General features: G+C 43.0%; 1 protein-coding gene across 13 annotated transcripts in view; it reads left to right on the plus strand.

Moving 5' to 3' along the window:
* Positions 1-770: 770 nt before the first annotated feature.
* SYTL5 (synaptotagmin like 5) overlaps positions 771-17,930 on the plus strand; it is a 291,370-nt gene continuing 274,210 nt past the window's right edge. For 7 of the 13 annotated variants that reach the window (XM_086387664.1, XM_086387673.1, XM_086387660.1 and 4 more), the window contains exon 1: positions 1,423-1,834. The gene's annotated coding sequence lies outside the window, so the exon portion shown is untranslated. Of the gene's footprint in view, positions 1,286-1,422; positions 1,835-2,216; positions 2,311-17,930 lie in introns of those variants that run through there. The other 6 variants (XM_086387667.1, XM_086387662.1, XM_086387666.1 and 3 more) reach the window with 6 other exon arrangements.

The following is a 17,930-nucleotide window of genomic DNA, read 5'->3' on the forward strand; positions in this document are numbered from 1 at the left end:
GATATTATTAAGGGAAGTAGGTATAGATAAGGAAGAAAAGTAAAAGGAAATAGATAGGAAAGGAGGAAAAGTAGAGAGGTGTTGGTGGAAGGCAGGAGTGTGAAGGAAAATCCTGGTGTCAGGCTGGATATTGGAACACTGAAATGAATGTCATAGTCTCTGCCCACTGTAGGGGAGATCTAGGTTTGTCAGGACAGTTAAAAAAAAAAAAAAAAGGATGATGAGAAGGGTGTGTGTTAGGGGAGATTACACACTTTTCTGAATGGGCAGCAACCTTCCACAGCTGAAATGCTGTCCTCAAGCTGGGAAAATGTGCCACTCTCCCCCCATTCTTTGTCTCTTTCTCTCTGAACTCTGGATTCTCTCAAGCTTGTCAAGAGTAACAGGATTTTTATTCTACATGCTGTTCATCCCAGTTTTGATATGGTGGAGACAGGACTGTGGTCTCATCACCCTTCTCCACCCAGTAGGGCAAGATTTTTGTTGTTTACTTGCTAGGTCTTGTCTGACTATCTTGCAACCCTATGGACTGTAGCCCGCCAGGCTCCTCTGTCCATGGAATTCTCCAGGCAAGAATACTGGAGTGCATAGCCATGCCCTTCTCCAGGGGAATCTTCCTGACCCAGGGATGGAACCCTGGTCTCCTGCACTGCAGGCAGATCTTTACCATCTGAGCCACCAGGGAAGCCTGTGGGAAGGTCTGGGCATTGCCTAATCCAGCTGGCAGGTGGAAAGAGTTGTTGAAGGAGCTGCTCTGCAGTAATTGATCAGGACCCTAAGGGGCCTTCTCCAGTATCCTCTGCTTTAGCTCCTCTCTGAAGGAGGCACCTAGATAATAGTATTTGATGTAAATTTCCTGAGTTGTTTCGTAAATGTGAAAACCCCCCACCAAATGGAAGATGTTAACTACTTGATGAGCACAAAGCCCCAGGCCTCTTGGAGCCTAAGGACTGATGAAGGTATCCTTTTTGACACCACCCAGCTACCTCACCAGCTACCAATCAGAGACTTGCACAGGATTTAATAACAGACCCTGCGACCTCCTTCCCTCACGCGATTTTTATAAGTGATTTGTGAAAACCCTTGGGGGGACTTTGGGGCTTTTAGGGCAGGAGCCACCCCGTCTCTTGGCATGGCCCTGCAAGGAACGATTCTCTGATCCAAACTCAGACTTTTGGCCTCACTGTGCAAAGGACTTAATAACGAGCCTTAACAAGGAGGGGGAGACCTACAGGAAAGGACACACCTGGGATCTTGGAGCCAGCTGTGCTCACTTCTGGGAGGGGTAGGTTCTGGTGCCCCGGCCACAAGGGGGAGGCCGAGGGTGGCAGGGCAAGGGGGTCTTGCAGGGTTGGTCCTGCCTTCCCCGGAGGGGAGGGGGTACGGGCCTTGGCGTTGTGTGTCCAGATGGCACGTGGAAAGTGTGTTGAGCTCAGATGGGTAGGCCAGGGGTAGCGGGTCCCCGGGTAGCGGCGGAGAGGGGAGACCCACGACGGCAGCTCATGTCCGGCAGGGTCGTCTCCAGGGGCGAGCTGTGGCAGGCGCAGCCCCCGCTGAATGGGCTCTGGCGCCGCCGCCTAGGGGGGTCCGGTAGACGGCGCTGAGCTTAAGGGCGGCCGGAGACGCCCCCCAGCGCTTCGACCCGGTACCTGCCGGGGGCGGGCGGCGCGAGGGGCGGGCACCGAGCGCGTGAGTCACTCTGCTCCCCTGGGCTCGGAGAGGGACTTCGCCTCCCGCCTGGGGTCTAATTTCATCTCCAGCTTCGGCGACTCAACCTTGAATACCTGCCCCTCCTGAGGGGGGACCAGCGTTCTTCCGTCTAGGTGACAGCCAGGTAAGTTTCTGGTCTTTGGATGCTTGGGTGGCTCGCGGGGAGGAGGGGGGCGGTCTCCCAGTCTGTGCCTCGGTCTGCCTTTGCTTTCACCTCTGGTTCTCTCCGTTGGAGACAGAAAGTTAGATTTAAAAAAAACGCAACAGAGAAGATCAAATGCACGCTAAGACCCCAAACAAGCCAAACTCTGGGGCCCTATTTAATTTCCCGGGTATCTTCAAATGTCCGGATGCGGCGTTTATGGGGCTAGGAATGTTCGATTTGTTTCGTGTGTCCCTCCTCCCCCACTTTCTTCCTGGATTATTCTCAGAGGTCGCGTTTGGAGGGGGGTTGGGGGACAAGGGTGACGAGAAAGCTGGAAGGCTGAGCTGGAATCCCTTGCCAGGGCGGTTTCTTCATTTCTCTGCGAGGTGGCAGATGCTCTACCGTAGCCCGAGTTGGGATCTTGGAGCCAGCCCAGGACCTGCCGGAGCTGTAAGGTAACTGCAGTTGCTGCATATCAATCTCGGCACCGCTGACTGAATCAAAATGTTCCGGAGGCACAATTAATGTGAATGCCACGATCATGTTGAAACAATTCACTGAAGGACTCTCTTGAATATTTTATTTTGAATGTATCGTATTTCAGGAAAATTTTAGGAGGCTACCGCGGGTCTTATTTTCTCTATTTTCAGAGATGCTTCCAAACCTATTATTTCTCTTCAAGAAAATCAATGAACACTGTCTCTCAGAAGGATTTAACACTGCAAAGCTACCTCTTACTTTTCCTTTACGAGTGTGTGTGTGTTTGTGTGTAGGGGGGGGGAGGTGCTCCCACCAGCTGCTTTTAGAAAAATCGACGCGGGGAGGGTGCATGCCCCTTTCTCGACCATTAAGCTCAAGTGTTTCCGTGACTATTAAATAGATACTAATTGTTGCTGCTCTTTTTTTGCTTAAAAGTAGCAAAGGAAAGAACCTCCTAGAATGCCGTGCATTTGTGGCTCGTCTTGTCGACTGATTGCTTTACATCAGTACTGTTTGGTTTGATGCAGTGTTAACAGGTGGTCTAAATTCACAGCACAGTTCTGTTCTAGACGAACAAGCCTGCTGATATGGGCGGAAAGTCCAACGTCTCCTCACCCTCCACACGTCCCCCCCCCAAAAAAAAAAACTCGTGTCTTTCTCCTGCTTTGTGGGATAGAGAAAGATGGTGGGGGCAGCTTTTCTGGCAGTTGATTGGGTCGCCTATCATTAATTGTGCTTTCCTGAATCATCATTTGGTTTATAATCTGTGATTATAGAGATGAACCTTTACCCTCCTCCCCCCCAGAAAATTAATAAAACATGAGATGTTTAGTCAGTTCTCAGGGGTAACTTTTTAGAGTTAAATGGAAACTGTGGTGATCCTTTTTTTTTTTCAAAGCTCTTCCCAGGGAGACCCCCCAAACTGAGTCAGATTTCCCACCTGTTGGACAACATGACTCTTCTCCTCTGCCTGTTGTGACTCTTGGTTTGCACAACAGTCTTGCTCAAAATAGTAAAATTTCTTGAAAGGCAGGGTAATGTCTTATTCATCTGTATATCCTTGGAGCCTATAAAATTAGGTGGGGGTCTGAATGAATGAATGAATACATGAATTTGGCAGTTTAAATTGGGTTTGGCATCCCTTGAACATCTCCTGGGCATGCTTTTTCTTCACTCCTATAAGATAAACCTTCTAATTCAATGATTCTTAGTGTGGATTCTCAGACTATACTTATTCTAAATAAGGGTTTGACATATATGGAAAACATCTATATATTAGTTATGACCTTTTTTTTTTTCCTGCAACAGAAAAGTCAACTAAAAGCAGCTTTAACAAATTAGAGAAAGCTGACAGCAGGTGATTACTGGAGTAGGCTCAGTGGCCCAACAGTGTCAGGGGATTAGATTTACCCTCCTGGTTTCCTGGGCTTCCCTTGTGGTTCAGCTAGTAAAAAATCCACCTGCAATGCGGAAAACCTGGGTTCGATCCCTGGGTTGGGAAGATCCCCTGGAGAAGGTAAAAGCTACCCCCTCCAATATTCTGGCCTGGAGAATTCCATGGCTGTATAGTCCATGGGGTCGCAAAGAGTCAGACACAACTGAGCGACTTTCACTTTCCTGGTTTCAAGATGTCTGTAACAGCTCTAGACATTACGTCCTTATCCCACATTCAAATGCAGTTAATGGGGTAGAAAGTGGTAGAATAACTTCCTCCTGCAACTTTTTCCTATCAGATAAGAAATAACTTCCCCAATGTTCCTCAACAGAATCTCCCTTTTATCTTATTGGTCAGAGTTGGGCCACCTATCAATCCATGGGACTGGACTGTGGCATGGGGAGGCCAGGAGATATCTGTTTTTTTAGCTTGTATTGTGGGAAGGAGGCCAGGGAGAGGGGCTTTGGAGAGAGATTTTGGGAACTAGCTGGCAAGTCTGTTGAACTGTCACGAAAGAAAGTGGTTCTGTTTTAGCCAGTGATGGTATTAATGATTGGTCCAACTATCACATTAAATATTAAACAGTGTAGCAAAAGCATATTCAGAACAGGATTATTTTCTCTCTCGGGTATGGTATTTTAAGGGTGCTAAATCATTTTTGTAGAGTGGTAACTTTTAGAGACTGCAGGTAGAAAAATAAATTTCTATATATAATATATATATGGCATGTATGGTTTTTATTGTTATAAATGTGGGTCAGATCCTCCAGCTTCTGGAGAAAGAGAGTAAACCTTCAGTAAGTAGATAGTTGTGCTGTGAGTTTGGGAGCGTCATAACCTCGCAAGGACAAATGGAAAAGAGTTCAGCAATTAAAAAACATAATTACTGGTTTGGCACCTATGCCCCGAAATTCTGGGTTACACAAACTCAGAGTCTCTAATTTGCATCCTAGGAGTCTGGAGAGCAACTTAGCTGGAGGGCCAAGTAGAACATGAGAAGTTGTAGATACTGATGATTTAGGGTGATGGATTTTCTTTGAGAACCTTCTGTTTCTTAGTGTGGAACATGTACTACAAAAAATGTTTGAGATGATCCTTAGCGCACACATTAAAGCTGAAGTTGATGAAGGAAAAAAGAGCATATATCTCACTGCCATCTTGGATTCTTGACTTTTCCAGTAGAAGTCCTGATGTATTTGCAGAGAGGACCTACTGATATGGGGTGCCATTGCCTGCTCCGACTTAGCATCAGTGGTTCTCAAACTGTTTTGCACTTTAAAAATCACCCAGGGAGCTTTTAAAAGTCCAGATTTAAGGCCTGATACCTGGACTTCCCGGAGAAGGCCATCGCAACCCACTCCAGTACTCTTGCCTGGAAAATCCCATGGGTAGAGGAGCCTGGTAGGCTGTAGTTCATGGGGTCGCTAAGAGTCAGACACAACTGAACGACTTCACTTTCACTTTTCACTTTCATGCTTTGGAGAAGAAAATGGCAACCCACTCCAGTGTTCTTGCCTGGAGAATCCCAGGGACCGGGGAGCCTGGTGGGCTGCCGTCTATGGGGTCACACAGAGTCGGACATGACTGACGTGACTTAGCAGCAGCAGCAGATGATTGCAGTACACACCTGATTTTGGGAACTGTTATCGGTTGCTCCGGCTCCCAAAATCAAGTACCACAGACTAGATGACTTAAAAACTGAATTTATTTTCTCACAGTTCTGAGAGCTAGATGTTCAAGATCAAGGTGTTGGCAGGGCTGGCGTCTTCTGAGGTAGGTCCCTCTCCTTGCCTTGTACATGGCCGCCTTCTCACTGTTTTCATGTCTTTCCTCTGATGTATCTGTGTCCCAGTCTCCTCTTACAAGGACACCAGTCATATTGGATTAGGGCCCACCCCTCATTTTGATTTCATTACCTCTTTATAAAAGCTCTGTCTCCATGCACAGATTCTGAAGTACTAGGGGTTGGGATTTCAACTTGTGAGTTGGAGTGGGGTTGAGGGTGAAAGTGAAGTGAAAGTGAAGTCACTCAGTCGTGTCTGACTCGTTTCGACCCCATGGACTGTAGCCTACCAGGCTCCTCTGTCCATGGGATTTTCCAGGCAAGAGTACTGGAGTGGATTGCCATTTCCTTCTCCAGCGGATCTTCCCGACCAAGGAATGGAACCCAGGTCTCCCGCATTGTAGACAGAAGCTTTACCATCTGAGCCACCAGGGAAGTCGCTGGGGTTGGGGGTGTGGGGACACAATTCAGCTCAGAACAGGAACCACTGGACAGGTATGAGTACGGCACTACCCGGAAGTTACTGTGCAGACAATTCACCGGAAGATCTTTCTATAGTTGAGATTCCAGTTCACTAACTCTGGGTGAGGCATGAGGGTCTGCAGTTCTCACGAACTCCAGGTGATGCCAATGCTGCCAGCCCCCAGATAATGCTGGAAGCAGCTTTGGTGCTGTCTAGATTGGTACTTCTGAAGCTTGAGCAGGCATGGGAATCACCTGGAGAGCTTATTAAAAACAGATTGCTGGATCCTGACTTCAGAATTTGTGATTCTGTACGGTTAGGGCCTAAGGGTTAGAGCCCAAGAATTTGTGTTTCTAACAAGTCTTCAAGCTGGCAGTGAGATATATGCTCTCTTTTCCTTCATCAACTTCAGCTTTCATGTGTGCGCTAAGGATCATCTCAAACATTTTTTGTAGTACATGTTCCACAGTAAGGAACAGAGAAGGCTCCCAAAGAAAATCCATCGCCCTAAATCATCAGTATGCACTACTTCTCATGGTGCTGCTGGTATAGGGACCATCCCTTCTTTTTTTTATTTTTTAAATGTTTAATTTCAGTTATTTAAAGTTCCATCAGTCTCTATACACTTTATATTAAACACACAGGAAGCCGGGGCTCCTAGTGGAAATACACATTTCAATTTTGGGGATTGTTCAGATACTGAGAAGAGCTTTGTGAACCATGTCTCTCTCACATTTTGAGATTCTGTGGTATGGAGTGAATCTAGTTCATTACATACATCATTGTTTGTGAAGTTTATAGTGTTGTACTTTTTGTTTTGCCAGGCTTAATTACTTTATCTGCTCAAAAGACAAAGGATGAGGAAATGAGAGAAAATGCTACACTGATGTCTCTTAATCTCTTATGCAAATGGAGGTGAATGAACAGGGAGTCTATACATCAGCCCATTTATCTCTATTTATGTTTATTTTCTAATCACAGAGCTAAATTGCAGCTTGCCCTTATATCAGCTCAAAGATGATTTTATGAGATGAGTTGCTGGCTTCTTATATGTGATTTTTTTCTTGGGAGGATTAACAATTCTAGGGATTGTACAATCTGGGGCGGGGCTGGGAGGCATTGCACATTTCTCAAAACACATTAATTTTAAATTCTAATATAATTAAATTTTTATTTCTATGTGAGACCAATGGTGAGCTACATCAAACAATACCCCCCTCTCCAAAATGACTGGAGGTGGAAAAATAGTTTGCCTGCTCTTTGAAAGTTCAATTAGTAGAATTCATGGTCTGCAGATGTTTTTACTTTTTTGGGAGAGTAAAACGAGACTGTGTGCAAATGTGAGACTAAATGGTTTAGAAACATCCAAAAACTTATGTTAGGCTGGGTATAATTTCAAGAATGTGGTTGTATTTTTTTTTAAGTAGAAACTTGTCCCCCCAAATAGCTATATATATATATTTTTTGTATATTAGTCACTCTACCTTTGATATCTCATTTAGCTGTTGTAACCTCTAATATATCAGATACGTGTGTGTCAGTTATCTGCTGCCATAATAATGCTGCATAACAAGCAACCATAGAATCTCAGTAGCATATGACAATGTGCGTATTATAAGCTCATGTGTCTAGGTCAGCTGGGGGTTAACTAGGCTGTTTTGTTGATCTTGGCTGGGATTGTTCACATGTCTTGGATTTATCTGGATATTGGCTGATGTAGGCTAACCCTTTCAGTGTTTTCAGTTATGTATACACACACACACACACTTTTTCTTAACGTTCTCTTCCATTATAGGTTATTACAAGCTTTGGGTATAGTTCCCTGTGCTGTACAGTAGGTCCTTGTTGGTTATCTATTTTATATATAGTAGTGTGTATGTTTTAACCCCAAACTCATAATTCATCCCTCCCCTCTCCCCTTTCTCCTTTGGTAACCATACATTTGTGTTCTGTGAGTCTTTCTATTTTGTGAATAAGTTCATTTATATCATTTTTTTTAGATCCTACATATAAGTTGTGCTGTATGATATTGGTCTTTTTCTGTCTGGCTGGCTTCACTTAGTATGATAATCTCTAGGTCCATCCATGTTGCTGCAGATGGCATTATTTCATTCTTTTTTTTCCCCTTAAATCACTGAGTAATATTCCTAGACTAACCTTGAGTGGAGTAACTGGTGCCTGGGCTCTGTTTCACATGTTTCTCATCCTCTGGCAGGCTACCTGGTCGTGTCCTCAGGGCAGCCAGCAGAGGTACAGGAAAGAACAAATGGAAATAAATAGGTCTCTTGAGGCCTAGATGCATACCCTCACTTTTACCTTCTCCTGTTGGCCAAAGCAAGCCCCATGGTTAGGCCCAGAGTCAGAGTGGGAGGACCCTACGAAGTTATGACCAAAGAAATGGATGTAGAGAAGGATAAAGAACAGGGGCTATTTTTTGCAGTCTATCACAGAGGAGAAAAAGTTTTGAGACATTAAATAACTTGTTCAGATCTCATTACTTACAAGAGGTCAAGCCAAGACTGAAAAGCAACTTTGATGCCAAAGTTTAACACTGTTTCCTTTATGCCACATTGCTTTCCTACTTTTTATTGTACCCTATTTAGAGCAAAACTGGCAACAGAAAGTATATGTACAGCCTAGAAGATAAAAAATTGTCACAAGTGAGATTCTGGCACATGCATGTATATATACATTGTTATATTTTTGTTTGCTCAATTAGTAGCATTTATGTTTTTAGTTCTTATTAATGTTCTCTCTTATCTCTGGTATGAAGCATCTAAAATATTTCCATTTTAAAGTAAAAAATGAATTCAACTTTTAATCCAATAAATCTAAAGCGGTTTCATGCTGCCCTATTTTCCCTCACTTCTGACTTTACCAAAGTTATGCCAGGTTTATAGGGCTTCCTATTCCAGAATGAATTTGCTGATGCCAAAAGTGTTGGAGTTTACCCTCAGGGTCTTCGCACAGTTTCTACATTCTTGGTGAGTTTTGCCAGCAATTGGTAAAACCTCCCAGCACTGTCCAGGGGAGAGGTTACCTGTGATACTTCCAGCCTGATCATCGGACCTGCCAGATTAGATAAACTCAGTTGTGGAGACGATGCAAGAGAGTGTCCAAGCCTAATGCCATTAAATAGTTGAATTGTATAATGAATTCTGTTTCTCCTGATTTCATGCTTGGCAGTCAACCTTATGATTCTCCTTGTCTGTTGCCTTCAGGGAGTGAATAACCTGGTCAAGCTGTCTGGTCTGTGTGAAAGTTTCATTTCTCATTGTAAATTACTAAGCCTCCACTCTGACTTTAAACACTTACGAGCATTATGGGAGTGAGTCAGCATCCAGCACCTTCAAGCCTGAGAAATGCAGAGACACTGATAAGATCAGTTATCCGAGCTTGCACTGCTAGCGTTTATTCATCATTTTCTGCATCCCAGCAACTGTGCAATTTTATTTACATGATCTCATTTGGTCCTCGTAATAACTTTGTGAAGTAGTACTTTTACTTCCAATGTACAAAGAGGAAGACTGCAGTATAGATTAAGAGCTTGCCCCACATCAAACGGCTCCTTTGGCAGAGACCTCTAGTTGCCATTCAGCATCCTTTCTTGCCTTCTCCCTTAGTGATGGTGCAGTTTTATTCCTGGTGCCGATGCATCCACTGAACAGTCTCTGTGACCCAGCATCTCTTGTACCAAGGTGTGATCCTATGACTGAGCGGTGCCACAGAGAACCGTTGTGTTGTGTGGGGACTTCTAAGGAAGCCTGCCTAAAGAGAGATGGCTTGACTGGGAGGAGGGTCCTTTGCATACTTCCTGTTTTCTCCAGCTGCTAGCCTGCAATGCAGGCATGATGGCTAGAGCCATCTTGGACTCAGGATGTATGTCAGTACTGATGTGGTGAGAATGGAAAAGTCAAGGAATCTGGGCTCGTGACAGAGCCCTGCAGCTACTGTGCCAGCTCCATTTCAGAGCTCTTTGCTGGCTTCCTGAGCATGTTAGTGTTGTCCTAGCTGAGAAGAAAGGTAGTGAAGGCTGTTGGGTAGGCAGTGGACAGTGTTTACATACTATGTACCAAATGCCTACTGTTTGAACTGTGATAGACACATATGTTTGCGTTCCATCCCTGCCACTTAGTAGCTGCGTATATTGGGCACATCTTGTGTCTCACTGTGCATCCTTTCAGCCTCCCTTTTAGTCAAGCCATTGATCCTGCAACCAATTTCATGTGGGTGTAACCAGACAGGACCTTGCTTGAACCTTACAGTGGATAGTTCACTTTCCACCCTGGGACTGCTTCGATGTTACAACACAGAGGCCTGTTGGAACTGTCTGGCACTCACATAGGTATTATGGACTGTGAGAGTATTTAAGGCCCGTGAATCAATCCTTGACTAACATGGGTTGGGAGCCAGAGATAAAGGCTTCTTTCTCCCATCCTTGACTAGATAATTTTGAACTGCATTTTAGTTTTGTTAGCTTCTAAGTCATTCACATAGAGTCTAAGAAAGGTGAAGGTCCCCATTGCCTACAGTTTGTGGCCAACTTGAAAATATGCCCCTGTATTGATTTTCTCTTTTCTGCTTCCCTTTCCTAAATTCCCTAATTCTATTTTCTGAAATCAATTCCCCAAATAAATCGCTTGCCTGCAAACCCTTGTCTCAGGCTCTGCATTTCAGGGAGACCTTAGGTTAAGACTTTGTATAACTTTGAATTAGTTGTACTGATAAAAGTTTTGGCACTTGCTGACACTTCTATGCCCCTAATAGGATGAAGCAATATACTATCTTGAGTGTGCAAAGATGGCAATACATTATGAAATCTGATAGTGTCAAGTATTGGTATGTATATGGATCAATAGGAATTGATGTACCTTGTTTTTTAAAATTTTTTAAATTCATTTTTAATTGGAGGATAATGGCTTTACAATGTTGTGTTGGTTTCTGCCATCCATCAACATGAATCAGCCATAGGTATACATATGTCCCCTCCCTCTTGAAGCTTCCTCCCACCTCCCACCCCATCCCATCCCTCTATGTACCTTGATGAGGGGAGTGCACGTTTGGTAAAGTCATTTTGGAAAATAAAACTGGCACTATCTTTTTAAAAAATATTTTGTTTAGTTATTTGGTTGCACGAGGATCTTTAGTTGCAGCACGGGAACACTTAGTTGCAGCATGTGGGATCTAGTTCTCTGACCAGGGATTGAACACAGGCTCCCTGCATTGGGAGTGTGCAGTCTTAGCCACTGGACCGCCAGGGAAGTCCCCTTGGCATTATCTTGTGAAATTGAACATGCGTATATTCTTTGACCCAGCAATTTTATTTCTAGGCATAACCTCTCAAATTCTTCTGCCTGTGAACCAGGAAATCTCCTTAGACATGTCCTTGGCAACATAGCTGATAATACAAAAGTACTGGAATAAATTATTTGTTCACTAATAGGAAAATAGATAAAAAATTTTGTTATTCGTTATTTTATGATAGAATAAAAATGAATTCACCACTGTTATATACAAGAACATAGCCACCTTTTAGAAACAAAGTAGTGAATGAAAAGCTAAGTTACCAAAAACTTCGTGCAGTTGGGCATAATTTTTATAAAGCTTAAAAACAATACTAAGCAATGCCTTGAGAGGAATCCCACACACATGATAAACTGTAAAGTAAGGTAAATCCCAGTTCAGGCTACTGCTTTCCTCTGATGTGGAGACAGGGATGGGAGAGGTAGGAGCACACAGTAGATGCACTGACATTCAGAATGTTCTAGGTCTTGCATTTGGTGATAGGTTCACTGAAACTCATTTATCATTATTCCTTATACTTTATAAATGATATAGAATATTTTGTATGTATCAGATTATATAATAATTTTTTTAAACGAAACTACCACCAACAAAGATGCTGTGCTAACAGAGCGTGGTCTTGGTGAAAGCCTATTCCAGCCCTTGCTCTGAGCTAATGGCTTTGAGTCACTGTTCTTCATCATGTGATATGTTTCCTCCCTTTTTGTTTCCAGAGTATTGTGACCAGTTAGAATGGCAGGGCACAATATTTAGTTTCCTTATGGCCCTGAGGGGCTTCCCTGGGTGGCCCAGATGGTAAATAATCTCGGAAAGATCCCGTGGAGAAGGGAATGGCTATCCCCTCCAGTATTCTTGCCCGGAGAATCCCATGGACAGAGGAGCCTGGAGGGCTGTAGTCCATAGGGTTGCAAAGAGTCATAAACGACTGAGTGACTAAGCACATGGCCCTTAAGGGTTACGTCCTTTAGTATACTTAGAACAGTTTGCTGTGTCCTCCGTTTCATCATCTGCTTTGCCTGTGGTTCCTCTATGTCCTGAGGCTCCTCGCTGCTTTCTGCTGTATGACCACTGTCATTTTATTGCTAGTCTGAACACTGCATTCGTGGGCTACAGTCCCCTTCTCTCTTTGGGGTGTGTGTTTGTATTGGTTGCTAGTATAATGGCGGGGAAGTGGTGAGGCTATTAACAGGACATTTCTCTCTTGATTTTTAAACCTACTCCTTGTATCATAAGGTTGATAACCTTTACCCCATTTTTGTGTCATGGACCCTTTGACGAAAGTGATGGTCTCTTTATCAGAATAGTGGTTTAAATACATAAAATCAAATAGATTGGACTACAAAGGAAACAAATTATATTGAAATACAATGATCAGAATTGCAATGCACTTCTTTATTAACTTCCCTGGTAGCTCAGACGGTAAAGTGTCTGCCTACAATGTGGGAGACCTGGGTTCCATCCCTGGGTCGGGAAGATCCCCCAGAGAAGGCAATGCACCCCACTCCAGTTCTCTTGCCTGGAAAATCCCATGGATGGAGGAGCCTGGTAGGCCACAGTCCATGGGGTCACAAAGAGTTGGACACGACTGAGTGACTTCACTTCACTTCACTTCTTCTTTATTAACTTACTACACAGTAAGATCTAATTGTGGGCCTACTGACTGCCCAAATTTTAAAGTCGTAATGAACAAAGGGATATTTCACAATATACTGTTGTTCAGTTGCTAAGCCATGTCTGACTCTTTGCGACCCCATGGACTGCAGTACACTAGGCTCCTCTGTCCTCCACTACCTCCCAGAGTTTGCTCAGTCAGTGATGCTATCTAACCATCTCGTCCTCTGCCACCCCCTTCTTGTTTTACCTTCAATCTTTCCCAGCATCACGGTCTTTTCCAATTAGCTGGCTCTGTATCAGGTGGCCAAAGTATTGGAACTTCAGCATCAGCCCTTCTGATGAATATTCAGAATTGATTTCATTTAGGATTGACTGGTTTGATCTCCTTGGTGTCCAAGGGACTCTTAAAGAGTCATCTGCAGCACCACAATTTGAAACCATCAATTCTTTGGCACTTAGCTTTCTTTGTGGTCCAGGTCTCACATCCATACATGATTACTGGAAAAACCATAGGTTTGACTATGTGGACCTTTGTTGGCAGAGTGATGTCTCTGCTTTTTAATACACTGTCTAGGTTTGTCATACCTTTCCTTTCAAGGAGCAAGTGTCTTTTAATTTCATGGCTGCAGTCACCACCTGAAGTGATTTTTGGAGCCTATGTATTTCACAATATGTGCAATAACTGTAATGTGATGTGTGAAATATGTGTGATTTCTATTGGTGACAAAGCCACACAGATACTGAAACTATTGTGGTTTGTTGCCTATATCCATATTTGAAGGAAATACTAAATTTTGGTTAGAGATTAGTGAATTCAGTTCTGTCGCTCAGTTGTGTCCGACTCTGCAACCCCATGAACCACAGCACACCAGGCCTCCCTGTCTATCACCAACTCTCAGAGTTCACCCAAATTCATGTCCATTGAGTAGGTGATGCCATCCAGCCATCTCATCCTCTGTCGTCCCCTTCTCCTCCTACCCTCAATCTTTCCCAGCATCAGGGTCTTTTCAAATGAGTCAGCTCTTTGCATCAGGTGGCCAAAGTATTGGAGTTTCAGCTTCATGAACACCCAGGACTGATCTCCTTTAGGATGGACTGGTTGGATCTCCTTGCAGTCCAAGGAACTCTCAAGAATCTTCTCCAACACCACAGTTCAAAAGCATCATTTCTTTGGTGCTCAGCTTTCTTTACAATCTAACTCTCACATCCATACATGACTCTTGGAAAAACCATAGCCTTGACTAAACGGACCTTTGTCAACACAGTAATGTCTCTGAGATTAGTGAATATAAGGATGTAATTTTTTTTTCCATCCAAGTTCATTGACCTTCTAAATTCTATCCATACATCCTTGGGGACCGTGGACCCTAAGTTGAGAACCTTGCTGTAAGCAAAACGAAGGAAATTACAACAGATGAAGGAAATGATTTAAAGTCAATACCCAATGTTATCTAATCCATAGTCCACAAGGAAAGCATTTATTAAGTATCTCCAGCCCTTCATGGGGGGTTTCCCAGGTGGTGCCAGTGGTAAAGAACCCGCCTGCCAATGCAAGAGATATAAGAGACGTGAGTTTGATCCCTGGGTCAGGAAGATCCCCTGGAGGAGGACATGGTGACCCATTCCAGTATTCTTGCCTGGAGAATCCCATGGTCAGGGGAGTCTGGTAAGCTACAGTCTATGGGGTTGTGAAGAGTTGGACACTTCTGAAGTGACTTAGCACTCACATGCAACCCTTCATGGGAGGAGGTAGGGATTGCAATACATCCCAGTTCCCTTCGAATCTCACAGGCCTTCTCTTTGAGAGGAACTTCCTGTTCATTGCCCTGCAGACAGACCTCCATGCTTCTTGGTGAAAGTCCTGCCTCCTCCTCAGAGGAGTTCGTCTTACCATTGTATTCATCCGTCTCCTTTCTCCACTCTATTTTCCCCATTCAGGGATGTCCACCTTCAAATAGTTCTCTAGTGACTGCACTATAACAGTGGTCTTTGGCACCCTGAGCCTCTTCTGCTTCAAGGCCTTTCCCCTGTGGTGCATTATCTTGAGCAGAGCCATGTGCCCCTCCTAACTCTCCAGTAAAAACACTCTCAGAGGTAGTTCAGTCTTTATAAAAAATTTTTATTGAAATACAGTTGATTTACAATGTTGAGTTTCAGGTGTATAGCACAGTGATTCAGTTATATATATATATATATATGTTTACGTTCTCTTCTCTTATAGGTTACAAGATATTGAGTAGAGTTCTTAGTGCTATATATTAGGTCCTTGTTGGCAATCCATTTTATATATAAAAGTGTCTATATGTAATCCCAACTTTTTAATTTATCCCTCTTCCTCCACTTTTCCTCTTTGGTAATCATAAGCTTGCTTTCTCTGTGGGTTTATTTCTGCTTTTTGTAAGTAAGTTCATTTGTATCCTTTAAGATTCCACATATAAACATCATCATATGATATTTTCTTTCTGTTTCTGATTCAACTTTACTCAGTTTGATAATCTCTAGGTCCATCCATGTTGCTACAAATGGCATTAGTTCCTTCGTTTTTATGGCTGAGTAGTACCCCATTGTATGTGTACCACATCTTCTTTATCTATTCATCTGTTGATGGACAGTTAGGTTGCTTCCATGTCTTAGCTCTTGTAAGTATATAATAAACATTAGGGTACATGTGACTTTTCAAATTACGTTTTTTTTTTTGCTGGATATAGGCCCAGGAGTGGGATTGCTGGATCGTACAGTAGAAAGGAAGCCGCTCTGTGCAGTCCGTGCTCAAGTTGTGGGGAATTATGTTCCATCTCCTTGAGGGTGGAGTATCTATATAAATTAGGTAGAATTCTTCTGTGTAGGAAAATGGTCTCCTCTGTCCCATTTACTTATTCAGTCATTTATTTATATTAGTATGGACTCATGGTAATGAAGTTTTAATGAAATAATCCCAATCTTATTTATGACCAATAGCATGAATTTCTATACCAAACTATGGCTAGCCCTATAGTTTTTAAGCACACAAAAAAGAGTAAAACCAATGGTTACATGTGGACTTTGTTTTACTGTTTGTCTCTCTTTCCTTTTTAGGGGCAAGTTTTTGCTTTAATTTCTAACCAAAAGAATAATTAACTAATGTGGTTTAAAAAAAATCAACCATCAAAGAGCACACAGTGAAAATTAAGATTACTTTCCACCCCATATCCTTTAATCCTTTTCAGATACATCTCTTATTAACTGTTACTGGTATTTTTCCAGAGATTTTTTAATGCATGTATTAACATATATCATTCAGCTATTTTAGACTCCAAAGCAAAGGATTAGGAGAGGAATAGCAGGGTAATGAAAGAGAAATAAGAAAGGAGAGGGTAGAAGCAGACCAAAGGTGGTTAGGTCAACCATACAATTTTTAATCACTATATTGGAAATTGATTCCTTTTTCCAAGGTTTTTTTCTGGTAGTTTTGCTGCATTTGTGCATTTTAACCTTTGCTTGTCAAGCAGTATAGCTGTATCAGTCTGGTTTCTTAGCAGAGGACTATCAAATCCTCTTTTACTAGTTTAAGAAGAATTTATTTGAAGGTATTAGGTGGTATGGTGTTTCTGGCCCCACTTTTCCCCACCTCCACCCAGGCCTTTTGGATATGTGACTGTAGTTTTTCTTTCTTTTTTTTTTTTTTAATATATATTTAATTTTTGTTTGTTTATTTAGGTCTTAGTTGTGGCATGCAGGATCTTTAGTTGTGGCCTACAGGTTCTAGTTCCCTGACTAGGGATTGAACCTGGGCCTCCTGCATTGAGGGCTTCCCAGGTGACTCGGTAAAAAATCCATCTGCCAATGCAGGAGACTCAGGTTTGATCCCTGGGCTGGGAAGATCTCCCTTCAGGAGAAGGGAATGGCAACCCACTCCAGTATCCTTGCCTGGAGAATCCCATGAACAGAGGAGACTGATGGACTACAGTCCAGGGGTCACCCAGAGTCAGACATGACTGAGCACGCATGCATGCATGCCCCTGCATTGGGAGCATGGAGTCTTAGCTACTGAACCACGAGAGAAGTCCCTGATCTCCTGACTGTCTGCCGTCACCGCATAGGGACAGTCAAGGATGACATTCCCAGGACTTGAAATCCTGAGGGGAGGCACCATGGACCCTTCATTTGCTCTACACCAGACTTGCTATGTATGATCTTCTTAGCTCTAAGAAAGCATTTTGGTTCTGATATTGTTCGCTGAAGGTTTCCCTGCCATTTCCTCCCATGACATCTGGCAGGGTGAGTAGCATGAGAATAATTCCAGGTGATACAACACTTTAGTTACATTGGATACTGTAAACAAGGAGTTTGACCCCATTGCACTTTCCCCATAATAAGTGAAAAGTCATAAGCAAAGGCCTATAGAAAAGAATATTCAGGCTGTCCTGTGGAGAAGATGTAAAGGAAGAGATACATCCCTGTTTCTGTCTATACCCTATATTTATATGCCAGTTGCTTTGGCTTAGGTATCCTAAATACCTAAAGGTGACAGTGGTGGGCTAATGGATTTAAAGCTCAATCTTGCCCTCCAGCGTCATTCCCACCACAAGCTAGACCGGCCTTATCAAGTGTCTGGTCTTGGTTATGTGGCATTAACTGATTGATCGAAGACATTTCCATTAAATGAAAAGGTTTTGAGTGTAGGTGTATATATTTGTTAAGTGCCAGTTGTGAGATTGGCCCACTTGAAATCTTTATTTGTTCTTTTTTTTTTTTTCCTCCTCTGAAGACCTTGTTCCAACTAAATATTTGCTGAAACATTTTGGCGACCTTTTTGTGTTTTAATTTAATAGGTAAAACCATACTGCTGCTAACAGTACAGATGCTAAAAACTACTGCATTTATGCAGTATTTTAAGGGGGGGATTTTAGTACATCTGGGTGAAAAATGAAGTATTGATATTTAGCTATGTAGCCAGTATCTGGATTCTTGATTGGATATTAATGAAAGGAGTTGGAATATGTATATATGAATATATT

The sequence above is a fragment of the Bos grunniens genome, chromosome X (assembly GCF_055505025.1).
Source record: "Bos grunniens cultivar Pamir isolate PY7600 chromosome X, Bosgru_T2T1.0, whole genome shotgun sequence".
Taxonomy (NCBI): domain Eukaryota; kingdom Metazoa; phylum Chordata; class Mammalia; order Artiodactyla; family Bovidae; genus Bos; species Bos grunniens.